The 13509-nt window shown below is 41.6% G+C and overlaps 3 protein-coding genes across 6 annotated transcripts in view; 1 reads left to right on the top strand and 2 right to left on the bottom strand.

Annotated features, from left to right (window-relative positions):
- Senp8 (SUMO peptidase family member, NEDD8 specific) overlaps nucleotides 1–12069 on the top strand; it is a 35456-nt gene extending 23387 nt beyond the window's left edge. Inside the window, exon 4 of the transcript XR_010046726.1 lies at nucleotides 3838–12069. The gene's annotated coding sequence lies outside the window, so the exon portion shown is untranslated. The remainder of the gene's footprint in view (nucleotides 1–3837) is intronic.
- Nucleotides 1–13509, bottom strand: part of Gramd2a (GRAM domain containing 2A) — a 64843-nt gene that overhangs the window by 19853 nt on the left and 31481 nt on the right. The window lies entirely within an intron of this gene.
- Myo9a (myosin IXA) overlaps nucleotides 1–13509 on the bottom strand; it is a 351801-nt gene that overhangs the window by 336815 nt on the left and 1477 nt on the right. The window lies entirely within an intron of this gene.

Below are 13509 nucleotides of genomic sequence, written 5' to 3'. Positions count from 1 at the left end.
TCTTTTTTTTTTTTAATTGATATTGGGGGTTAAACTCAAGACCAAGCACTTAGAAGGCAGGCGCTTATGCTGGCTGAGCTAAATCCCAGCCCCCTTTCCTCACTTTTTAAATTTCATGTATTCCGATATGTGAAATATATTGTAGTATGTTTCATATATATACAGTAATGAGACATTGTCTCCCACTGCCAGGCAGCAGAACCTGTATAATAATTGACTTGGTTTTAAACATCAGTTCATACGTGGATAAGCTCCTTACAGCAGCCTAGTCACCTTTCATATTCTTTGTACATGAAAGATGGAAAGTAAAACAAAAGCAGAGTCTGGAGAATCTCATTTAGAAAAGAAAAGGCCTTAGGAATTATATCAAAAACTTGGAACTAAGTAAAGATACAGTGCTGTGCACAACAGTGGAAAAATCCATCACTGAGTTCCAACATGAGGCTAAAATTCCACTAAGGGAAAAAACAAAGTGCCAAATGCACTTAAAGGTTCTCATGTAGGAAAAAACTGACTGTCAGAAGTTAAGGGAGGCGGTAACTATCTTCATTGCCTGCAGTAGGGGAAATTTTTATTACTCTGAAAAAATATGAGATCCTGCAGTTTGTGTTAAAAGACAAAATAAGGGCATAAAACCAGGTGTGGTGGCACATCTGTAATCCCAGTATTCAAGAGGCTGGGGCAGGAGGATCACTTCAGATTTAAGGCCTACCTGGGCTACATAGGCAATTCAAGGCAGCCTAAACTGCATAGCAAGACCCTATCTCAAAAAAGGCCAAAAAAAAAAGTTTTTAAAAGTTAATAAGGGCATCGTCCCTTACCACCACCACTCCCCTCTTGTTCACTGTATACCAAAACCAATCACCCTGCGTGTAGTTCACACTTGGAAAAACCCTAAAACCCTTGCTCTGTAACTGTAGCCATGTGCTTCAGACAGAAATAGAGGCTACCAAAAATTAACTCCTTTAGGTTTCACTAAGCCAGATCTGAAAGCCCTCACTCCTGCTAGGGTGGTCCAGGCACTGATGCGGATCCCTGCATCTGCCCAGAAGCCTGGTGGGAACAGTTCTTTTACACACACACACACACCACCGACCTCAGCTGGCACCTGTCCACCAGTGGCTCATTGTGTGAAACTATCCCCGTCTTTCAAAGGAAATAAAAGCACTACCCCCACCCCCACACCCTACCACCCCACCACCCATCTCCCAGGTAAACACTGAGCTTCTACTTGGACTCTTCCCAACCAGCCTTAGGATTCCTCATCTCCCTCCCCACGCCCTTTCCCCACATCCCACTTCTCAACCCCTTTTCATGTAGATTCTGACTTCATCCCTTCACTAAAAAGTCACTAGTCTGTTATCAGGCTTCTTAGCTACATTCATCCTTCCTTTTAAAACCATTCTTCCTCCCAGCACTCAGGCAGAGGCAAGAGGACTGCCTGCAAGTTCAAGGCCAGCCTGGGCTACGTAGTGAGTTCAGAACCAGCCTGACCACATAGCAAGACCCTATCTCAAAAATCAAAACAAAACAAAAACTTTAACTGTTGTGATATACTACTTTCCCGCTCTTCTGATCACACTCATTTGCCAGTTTCTTCTTAGTCTTATGTAAGTTCTCTGGGCTTTGTTCCTTTTTCCTTGGCCTACTCTGTATGCCAGTCTTAGGCTCTCACACGCATTACTATAGTCAATGGTAGATTTAGGGTACAATACATTGGACCCACACTACTCTCCTGAACTCTCCAGACTTTAACCTATCCACCCACAACCTCGCCTACTGAACACTATCACCCTGATATTTCATCAGCTTCTCAAACCCAGTGAATCTCAAAGCTTCATTCACCTCCACCCCTCCCTCAGTGTGGCCCGGGACCACTTCCCCAACCAGTTCTAGCCAGACTTTTTGTCCATCAACCGCCTAGACCTCTTGGCTGCACACATTTTTGCTGTGTTCTGTCTTTGTCTCATTTTGCTTTGTTTCCACTGCTGGGATGGCAACCAGAGCCTTGTGCATGGCAGGCAAGCACTCAACTATTCAGTTCCATCCCTAGCCCCAGTGATCCTCCTGCCTCAGTCTACCGAGTGCTGGAATTACAGGCATGTACCACCATACCCATCATGCCTTCTATTTCAGTAAAGCCTTAAACATTCCAAAATGTTGTCTCTCCTCCTCTATCCTTTCCCACATTCCTCAACAGAGAAACTCCTGTGTAATCTCTTCTCAGAAAACACTTCCCCAATGCATCAGGCCAGCTCATTCTCCTTGTTAATCCTCTGGAAGTGAGAGTCCTCTCAGTGTGTCCAAACCACATGCAGTTTTGGGATTACATCTCTCACTGCACTGTGAGAGCCAGGGGAAGAAGCCAGGGAGCAGGTCTGACATCTTCACTATTGAATCCCTGCTGCTTTACCCAGTGTCCAGCCCATAGACTATTGCCAAATGGGTAAATGAAAATATAGAAGCTATTTATTGGCCACTCATGATGGCACACCCTTATAATACCAGCATTTAGGAGGCTGAGACAGGAGAATCACCACAAGTTCTAGGCCTGCCTGAGTTACATAGTTCAAGGCCAACCACACCGTATAGTGAGACCCTGTCTCAAAACACACACAAAAACATTATACATGCCTAGTTATATATATGATATGTTATTCATCAACAAAAAACAGCCCATCATCCTCTCATGGCATAGCTGCAGAAGTTAAAATGGCATGTTTAATCAGTGTGACTTCATGCTAGCATAAGAGCAAGCTACAGCGGAAAGGGCTAATGAACTTAAGGGAGCTGACAGAAAACAAGGAATTCACTAAGCATTTAAGTCTAGCCATGGGCGTCTCTTCAGCAGATCTGCTGATTCCTTTGGGATTTTCACATTTGACCTGGCTGTGCTCCATGCATGAGCACTGTCCTAGAGATAACATGGGGTTACATCAAGATAAGTTTGCAGGGCCGGGGGTTTAGCTCAGTGGCATAAGTGCCTGCTTGGCAAACATGAGGACATGGCTCCAAAATAAGAAAGATAAGATTGCGACTTGCTTAGCCATGTCCTCATTGTTGCGCTTTTTGGGTAGTTCTGATTTGAGGTTGTGCTGCAAACCCTTGTCATAAATAACATTTTTATTTCAAATTTTCTCCTTGAGGAATACAAAAGTGGGATAAAGACATCAAAGCAGGACCTCGTAAATAAATACAATGACTCTGCATCAATTTAACAGGATGTCAATGCACACGAACAATTTATGTCCCTTGATATAAATAGCCAGAGAATTATCTTTAAAAATCAGTAAATATAGTACCATTACCATTGTATAACATAGCTAGGTGTAGAGGCACATGCCTATAATGCCAGCACTTGGGAGGCTGAGGCAGCAGGATCATTGCAAGTTCAAAGCCAGCTTGAATTTCATAGTGAGACCCTGTCTCAAAAAAATTGTCAAGTTTTGTATAGCCCTACCAACACTGAGTTTTTTAATATTTGTTTACATTTATTTTATGAAGTTTAACAGAAAATAACTGGCATTTATTGAGCTCTTTCTGTACACCAGGGAATTTTAAGGATCTGACATAAATTTTCTCATTTAATAATCATCATGGGAGCTGTGAATGGCAGCACAGACCTATAATGCCAATACTTTGGAGGCTAAGGCAGCATTGCCATGAGTTTGAGGCCAGCCTGTGCCAAACAGTGAGTTCAAGGCCAGCCTGAACTGCATAGCAAGAACCTGTCTCAAAACAAAAAAAAAATAATCACTATAAGCATGTGTATCTTAGCCAAAATGCACGGGACCAGAAGAGCTTCCAATTTGGTTTTTCTGTTTGTTTGTTTTTCAGATTTTGGAGTTTTTATGTACACATGATGAAATATGATGATGAGGCCCATGTCTAAACAAGATTCCACGTTTATGTTTCATACATAAATGTTTCTTCTAAAAGTAGCCTGAGGATAATTTTTTTTGGTAACTTCATACAATATTTTTAGTGCACCAGCATTTTGACTGCAATTCTTCACATGAGGTCAGTGGAATTCATCACTTGTGGCATCATGTTGGTGCACAAAAAGATTTTGGAGCACTTTGGATTTTAGATTTTCAGCTCAGGGATGCTGTTCTTATACCTGGTTTAAAGATGAAGAAATTGAGGCTTAGAGTCACTGCAGTTAAGTAAACTGAATAGGTTTAAATGTAGTTACACTCAGGCTGAGAGCTAACTCAGTGGCACAAACACCAGTCTGGCAAGTGCAAGTTCTTGAATTCGATCCCTAGTACCAAAAAAAAAAAAAAAAAAATTGTAGGTACCCTCATTCCAGAACTTTCACTCTTATCCAGCAGGCTGTACTGCATTTTGATTTTATGTTTATTTGTCTGTTTATTTTTTGATACAGGCTCTTGCTATGTAGTTTAGGCTGGCCTTAAACTTACATCTTGGTTGTTAATATTATGTTTTTCTATTTTAACAGAAAAGAAAGATTGCTATTAAAACCAAAATAGCGGGGCTGGAGATTTAGCTCAGCAGCATAAGCACCTGCCTTGTAAGCAGGCAGTCATGAGTTCGATCCCCGGTACTGATAAAAAGGAAAAAGACAAAAAAAAAAAAAAAAATGAATGTAGCTTTCCTAATTTCTAAAAAATGTCTCATAACATGTTTTCATTTCCTTTTTTTAGTACAGGGGCCTAAACACAGGGCCTTTGCTCTGAAATACATCCTCTGTTCCCTCTTTTTAAGAAACATTCTGAGACAAGGTCTTGCTAAATTTGAGTTCCCCAGGCTGTACTCAAACTTACAATCTTCCTGCCTCAATTTCCTAGAGCTCTGGAATTCTAGACATGCACCACCATGAAGATATTTTTCTAGAGAGCTTGTTGGTTTGTTGGAACAAACACCTCGATCTCTGTGGTCAAGAAAAGATATTAGTTAGTCCATGCAGGCCAAGAGACTAATTATGCCAACTAAAGAAATTTGGATTTTCATTGGTTGGCCTAGTGAAAGACAATGAGACCTAGAAAACAGGAGGGGAGATTAGTGAGAGAACTAGGAGTTAGGGCCCTACTAAAAGGCATGGCTACTGAGATTCCTGCTATAATTAAAAATACTAAATCTTGCCATCATAGAGCACATCTGTAATTCCTGCATGCAGGAGGCTGAGGCAGGAAAATTGCCATGAGCTCGGGCTACATACTGAGACCCTCTCTAAACAAAGAAAAAAACCAAACAAACAAAAAAAAAAGCTATTAAATACTATCATCAGATGTGTATGAGTCGAATTTGAAGTTTCTGGCTCCATAGTGTAGTCTTAACTCTAAACCTCACAGTTTGGAGATACCCAGACCTGTCCTGGCAGTGGGTCCCTTGGAAGAATGCAGAGTGAGGAGCAGCACATGATGAACCATAAAAGAAATGACCAAGGCACAAGAGATGGTGGCCACACAGGACATTGGACAGAGTTTGACCCAGGAGACACTGAAGCAATCCTGGAATTCTCAGACCCTTACACAGTGATTGGAGTTAGGTCTCAGGTCATTTTTGTGTTGAAAGAATGACCCAAAAACATAAAATTATTTGAAGTTTTTCAGTTTGGAAAGTTCTGGGTTACATTCAAATGGTAAAAAGTGTTGGCTGAACCACAGTAACACTGGTTGCTTAGCAGTGTCCATCATGGTCTCTGCCCTGATGTAAATTTGTTGGTTTCCAGGACATCAAACTTTCTAGTTTCCTCCTTCCTTATCAGGCGCTCGATTTCCATTGCTAGTTCTTGCTTTTCTCCCCGATCTCGAGTTGACAGTGCTCCTCAGGGCCCAGTCCTCCAGCCTCTCTGTCCACCAACATTAACTCCCTGGATGACCTCATCCAGGGTCATGCTCATAAACACCATAACTCTCAAATCTCTTATCTCCCAGACAGAGATAGAGATGTCCACCTGACAACCCCCTCCAGTTATCAGAAGCTCATCTCAAACTTGCCATGTCCAATTCTGCATTTCTGATCTTCCACCCCACAGTTTCCAAAGGTCTCACTCATGGCTTTCTCCATGTCCATCCTGCCAAGTCAAAAATTATGAAGTCCTCCTTAAGACTCTTTTCCTGTAGTACCCTATCTCCAGCTCAGCAGTGACCCTGCTGCTTCTGCCTTCAGAATAGGCCCACAGCCTGCCCATTTCCCCCATTTCTACTTCTGTCGTCCTAGTTAGAACCACCACTGCCATCACTTGCTTGGATCACTACAAAAACCTAACCAAAATACCTTTCCCACCCTAGCAGCCAAGGATGATCCTTTTAAGTATATATAATAAAAGATCATTATACTTTATCCAAAGTTCTTTTGTTCTTTTTGCCTTTTTCTTTCTTTCTCTTTGTCTTTTTGAGACAGAGTCTCACTATGTAATTCAGACAGACCTTGAACTCACTATGTAACCCAGGCTGGCCTTGTACTCAAAACAATCCTCCTGCTTTAGCCTCCCCAGTGATGGGGTTACAGGCGTGCACCATCACACCCAACCCATCCAAAATTCTTATAGTCACCTCCCATGTTCTTCCAGCTTTTCCCCCCGCCCAGCCCCTCTTGTTCTCTCTTCCAGCTATACCTGCTACTTCGCTGGGGACAAGCAAGCTGGGCCCTTTCCTGCCTCAGACCCTGCGTACATGCTATTCTTACTCCCTGCTTCCATAAAGCTTATTCTTTCACTTCTTTCCTTAAATACCAGCTCCTCAGTTAGATCCTCTCTGACTGCTCTTTTCCAATGGCAATACCCTAACAGCATTGCCAACCCCCCTTTTTTTTAACAATACTAGGGATCAAACCCAGGACTATGCACATCCTAGGTGGGCTACTTCCTAACCTCCTTTGATTCTTTTTTTTTTTTAATTTTTATTTAAAGAAAGACTAAACAAAACAGAAAATAGGTAGAAATAATACATACGTTCAGAGAAAAAAATAAACAGTAAAAAATCACTAGTTGATGTTTATATATTGTCATTTTACAAATAGTAGTTCAAGATACAAAAATGAAACATGTAAAGCAGGAATTCAAACAGCGAAACTGCAAACAGTTCTGTTCAACTGTCCAGCAAAAACTTAGTAACATGGTTGTCAATCCTATACATTTAAACATACATGCAGTTTTCCTTATCTTCAATTATGTTGAGATTGAACAAACCCAAACCAGCTAATATCACTCTAAACAAAGAGTAATACTATTGCTGGGTGTCTCACTATGACACTCCAGGATCAGCACGGGGTACTTTAGTGTCTCTTTTTCTTCATAGTATCTGTTCATTTCATCACATGTCATAAGATCAGTTCTCATAAACCGCTTATAGATCTACACATGAAGGAGTCCTAACATGTATTTCTATCATTTCTATATTGGAGAAACAAAACAAAGCAAGACAAAACAAAACATATTCCTATAAACACATGAAACAAAAAAGACATATAAGACCATTGTACAAAAAGTTCTACCATAGTTCCTGTGTTGTCTCTTGTTATCTTCAATAGAATTGGCTATGTGTCGTAGTTAGGGGTTGTACACAGAGAACAATTAGGATTAGGACATGGAGTTTTGTAATATTTTTTTTATAATGGTCACCAGGAGTTAACACAGGAAAATGCAGGAAATCTATCCGCAACACCAAAGACATAGATTATTTAGTCAAGAGCCTAAACCCCACAGCAATGTCCCACATGAGTCCAGATAAACCCCAGAGCTCAGGACAATGCCTCCACGAGTCCAGCTGGAGGTCCAGAGCCCACAAGAAGGACTCACGCCAGTCTCTTTTACGGATCCATACCGGGAAGACCCGAGGGTCAGCGGTGGAAGCAAGAAAGTCTGTGCCATCAGGATGAAGGAGCTGTGCTAGTGGGATGAGGGTTCTACGCTATAGCCGAGAAGTCACACTCACAACAAAGACCAGGGCTATCCTGAAAGGCACCACAGCCGTCCTCAGCAACACAGAGACCCTGAGCTCCTCCAACGACAAGCACAGTCGGGTACGTGCCAGGAAGCAACGTCATCCTGAAGACCAAGCAGCACATGTCTTACCCCTCCGGAGCCAGGAAGCGCAATGCTCGATGTAAAAGACCAAAGCTTCTTCAGGAGAACCAACAGCTCAGACAGCAACTCATAGGAGAACCCACAATGCCTCTTTAACGCCTCAACCTTCAACATTCCCTTCTCCTCCCATTTATCCTGGCAACTTTCCTCAGGTGGAACATCTTCACTCAATGCAATACTGATATAATCCAGCTGGTGTTAAGTTGATCACCAGTTCTTAATCCATAACATAGTATAATTGAATATATCAGTACATAACAGTATTAATAAAAACACAACTTTGAATATAGTATAAAATTTCAAAAGCAGGCAGTTATCAAACCAGAATGTGTATCATAGAGTCTTGTCATCTTCAGTGTAGTTGCCTATACTCTCAGACTTCATACTATCAAGCATATCAGTTTTGAATAAAATCTGTTGATACCAAACAGCAACCAAACAAACCAGATTTAACTAAGATCATTCATGATAAGACAGTATAAGTCATACAAGGCTCCAGATTAAGATAATAGGAAATTAAAGATGATTACTGTGCTATATCCTGATGTTTTTGGGATAGCTGTCTGTGCCCTCAAATCTAATGCAGGTAGACAAACTGGGACAGAATAAATCTATCCAAAAAAAAAAATCTAAGCAGAGTGGTGCAAGTAACGTGGGTTTTAAATCCTGGTACACTATTAACTATCTTCTGCCATCTTTTTTAAGACTCTTCCTCCCTTTTCACTTCCCCAGGATACACTGCATTTTTGGGTCTGACCAAGAAGTTTTTAAATTGGGGTGAGGGGACCTGCTATTTACTTAAGTGGTTCTGAACCTTCTCTCTCCTGGACTTGATCTCTAATTGCATTCTTTTACCTTTTAAAGCCTGTCTTTCCAACCTATCCAGAAATACTGGTCTAGTTGCCCCCTATTACTCTCTGGTTGTTTGTCACATAGAGCATTATTTTCTCATATTTGATTTTCAGTCCATGTACTCTTTTTCATGTTAATTATATTTCCTATAAATAGATCTTGGACTCTCCCTCCTGATCTACTCCACATGTGGTTCTTTTTTTTTAATTTAATGTATCAAGGCCATCTATATTAGAGATTATAAACAACCTTCTCTGCCTCATTTCTGTTATGCTCTTTTTTTGCCATTAGTTCTCTGCTTATCTTCTGCATTCTGTTTTCTGCTGCATTCATTGAGACTTCTCTGCCACTGTTCCTGGAATCCTGAATCCTGGTATCTCTCTCTCTCTCTCTCTCTCTCTCTCTCTCTCTCTCTCTCTCATGCCCTACAGTATTCTCTGTAGAGCTGGATTGGTGGTTACGAATTTCTCAAGTTCCTCTTTGTCTTGGAAAAATCTTGTTTCTCCATTAATTTCTAGAGATAGTTTAGCCGGGTATATCAATCTGGGGTAGAGGTTATTTTCTTTCAGGGCTTGGAATATTTCGCTCCCAGGCTCTTCTTTTTTTTTTTTTTTTTTTTTTTCCCAGGCTCTTCTTGACTTGATGGTTTGTGTCAAGAAGTCTGCCATTATTCTGATGGCCTTCCTCTACAGGTTATCTGTTTCTTGTCTCTAACAGCTTTTAATATTCTGTTCTTATATTGAATTTCTGGGATCTTGATTATTATATGCCTGGGTGTGGCTCTGTTTTGGTTGTAGGTGGCTGGAGTTCTGTATGCTTCATATATCAGAATATCATTTCCTTTTCCTATGTTTGGGAAGTTTTCCTTAATTTATTTCTGTGAATAACCTTTGTAGTTCCTTTGTACCCCTGCTTCTTCATTCACATTCTTTTTTTTTCTTTTTCTTTTCTTTTCTTTTTTTTTTTTTTTTTTTGTCTTTTTCCTTTTTATCGGTACCAGGGATCGAACTCATGACTGCCTGCTTGCAAGGCAGGCGCTTTATACCACTGAGCTAAATCCCCAGCCCCTTCATTCACATTCTTTATTCTCAAGTTATAGATCCTTTTGTCATCTTCTAGCCTTTGTATTGTTACTGCTTGTTTCCTTGTTATTTTTTAAAAGTTCTCCCTTTCATAATCCCACATTGCAAAATTGTCCTCCAGTTAGGATAATCTATCCTTAGTTTCTTTCAAGCTGATGTGCCATCTTTCCATAGAATTTTTAATTTCCTGGTGATTCTCTTTGAATCTGCTTCATGTATTCTATATTTTTTTATATTCTTCATCAAATGGTATTCTCCTTTGAGTTCCTCCCTTCCGTCTGTGTCTGCTTGAGGGGTGCTTAGTATCTCTTTTATTAATCTTCTTATATCTTGCTTTGTTTGGCTAAATATTTCACTTTTGAAGTCATCTATGAGGTCCCAAATATATCTCTTTATGTCCCTTGGTGCTGTGTGTGATATTGCATATTTGTTGTTCTCATTGTCCTTTGTATTTACCTGTCCTGGGTCCATGTTCTCAGTGTTGGGCCTGGGGAGTTTTTTGTTGTTGCTTCCTCTTCCCATCTTTTTTGCTTCTTCCAGGAGGCCCCATTTTCTTTCTTTGTTGGTTACATTCTTCTGAAGCGCACTGGCTAGATGACCCTTCACACTACTGTGTGCTAGTAACTTGCAGACAGGGACAGCGTATGCTGGTCCCTCTCCTCCAGATCAGTCAAGCTGCTGTGGCCTGCACTGTCAGTCAAACTTCTGACGTTTCACTGTGTTAGTGTGGTTAGTGTGCGCCACCACTGTAGGGATTTGATTTCGGGTAACCTATTGGGTCTCAGCCAGGTCACATGACCCAGACCTAGCTCACTCCACCAATCCCATTCGGGAAGGGAACAACTTACTAAAGTCACTGCTGCCCCTTGTACTTGCCAGTTCTACCCAGTCCCAGAATGTCATTTGCCAGAGCCCCCCTATTTATAGAATGGCTCCACTCCCAGTCACTCACCATAGGTCAATGTAGGCACCCTGCCAACTCAGCTCTCCTTTTTGCTTGCCAACCTCCAAACTCAATGTTGAAGCAGCAGGACCTTGAATGACTTGGCAAGTCAAGGTGGGACCTCAGCAAGTCACGGTGGGACCTCGGCAAATCGCCTTAATTTCTTATTGGGATGAGAGAATTCATCTCCCTCTGTTTGAGGCTCCCCGCTCCGTATTATGTTGAATTCTAAGTTGACTATCTCAGGGAGCCTCTGTAGCCAGTTGTTATTTATCCACCATCTTTGCTCCTCCCCCTGATTCTCTTTTGAGACAGGCTCTTGCTAAGTTGTGCAGGCTGGCCTCAAACTTGTCACTTTCTGCCTTGGCCTCCTGAGTAAGAGATAATAGGCATGTGCTACCACATCTGGCTCTTCTTTTTCTACCTTTCCCCATTTTCTCTTAGAATTTATCACCTTTCTAACATACTACATGATTTAGTTATTAGCTTGCTTTAGTTAGCTTGCTACCAACCTCCCTCACATCACTCTAGTATATATAATAAACACCATGAAGAGAAACATCTTGATTTGCCATACTCCCTGATATATTCCAAGCACTTAGCCTCGTGCCTAACCCATGGTAAGCACTCAGTTATTTGAATGAAGAAAAAGAAACAAAATCTGTCACCCCTACTGTCCTAGTCACTTCCTCATTGCTGGGACATTACCCGACACCCACAACTTAAAGGCTCACAGTGTATGGAAGTTTCAGTCTGTACTCAGTCACTCCGAGGCAGACAGCATGACAGAGGGCCTGGGTAGAGGAGAGTTACTCACAGCATGGACAACAGGAAGTGGAGAGAGAAAAGAGGAGCCACACAAGGAGATAACCCCTTCAGGGTCACACCCAAAGTGACTGCTCTCTTCCAGCCAGGCCCTACCTTCTAACAGCAAGTCAGCTGTAAAGCCCCAAAATCTAATCACCCTCCAAAGGTCCTGCCTATGATTACTTTAGGGAGACCTCCAGATACAAACTGTAACACCTAACAACAGAATAAGAATAAGAATCCACAATTTTATACAACCCGGGCATTTTTCTTTTGGCTAGGAATTGGCAGTTTTCCCTGAAGGACCAGACAATAAATATTTTATGCTTTTTTGTCTTTGTGGTAGTTACTCAACTCTACCTTGGAAGAGCATCAAGAGACAATACAGTACACAAATGGGCCTGGCTGTGTTCCAATAAAACTATTTATAAAAGTAAGCAGCCAGTCACTAGGCCATCCTTCATCGATTCCTGCTTTAAAGAAACCAGGTGGGAAACAGCACTTGGGAAACCAGGTGTCTTCACAGGCCAAGAGTCCACCTACTCTTATCCATTGCCAAAAAAATTCTAGGGGCTGGGGATTTAGCTCAGCGGCATAAGCGCCTGCCTTGCAAGCAGGCAGACATGAGTTCCATCCCTGGTACCGATAAAAATGAAAAAGACCAAAATTTAAAAAAAAAAAATCTAGAAGTATAAATGTAAACCTAGGAAAACTCGGATTAGTAGCCTTTACGTCTGCCTGGGCATTCCTTACTCAATGTAGCTCTTCAGTAAGGTATGATTTGGGGGCTGGGTAAGAAAAGCAGTCCTGGGGCTGGGAATTTAGCTCAGTGGTATAAGCACCTGCCTTACAAGCAGGCAGTCGTGAGTTCAATCCCTGGTACCGTTTAAAAAAAAAAGAAAAGCAGTCCCGATACCAGCCACTTTCTTGTTTATGAATCTTGAGCACATTATCTGTTGCTTTGTATTTTTCCCTAGAGATTTGAAATACGTGGAATGATCTATTTCTAAAGCTTCTTTTCCTATGCCATTAAGTTCTTTGGCATCAGTGATGAATTTCCCATGGCATGGAAACCATTTTTACTTTTATCAGCAATTCTAAAAGCCAATAGGCTGACACAGTATGTTAAGAAAATACCCAGGAGTAGGGCTGGGGATTTAGCTCAGCGGCATAAGCGCCTGCCTTACAAGCAGGCAGTCGTTGAGTTTGATCCCTGGTACCGATAAAAAGGAAAAAGACAAAAAAAAAAAAAAAAAGAAAAGAAAATACCCAGGAGTGTATAGTTCAGGGGCTGGGTGTGGCTCAGTGGTATATAGCAGAGGTCCAGATTCAACCACCAGCACCCCCAAAACAAAGAGCAATAATAAAACAAAACTTGCCAATATTTTGAGGCCTAGATCTTAACTTGTTGCCAGCCTAACCAATGATTATCAATTAGGGACAGCCCTGCCGAGCCCCTTCTCCCAGAAGACATTTGGCAATGTCTGGAGGTATTTTGGGTTGTCACAATCACAGGTGACAGTTACTCTGGTATCAAGTGGACAGAGGCCAAGGATATGGCTAAGCATCTTACAAGACCCAGGGTAACCCCTGTCACAAAAATTATGCAGCCCAAAATGTCAATAGTGCTGCAACCAACCACAGTCAACAATGACATTTTATGGAACTTTTAATCAACCTTGTCCTCCACTGCGCAAAGTATCTTCCTAACCCACCACATTTTGTCACTTCTAAGCAGAGACAGCTCCCTTAATTCCTCACTGCCTGAAAGA

The sequence above is a fragment of the Cavia porcellus genome, unplaced genomic scaffold, assembly GCF_034190915.1.
Source record: "Cavia porcellus strain 051 isolate PalLab524CR breed Dunkin Hartley unplaced genomic scaffold, mCavPor4.1 scaffold_4, whole genome shotgun sequence".
Classification (NCBI taxonomy): Eukaryota; Metazoa; Chordata; class Mammalia; order Rodentia; family Caviidae; genus Cavia; species Cavia porcellus.
The sequence above is the reverse complement of the archived record's forward strand: the minus strand, read 5'-3'. Positions and strand labels throughout refer to the sequence as shown.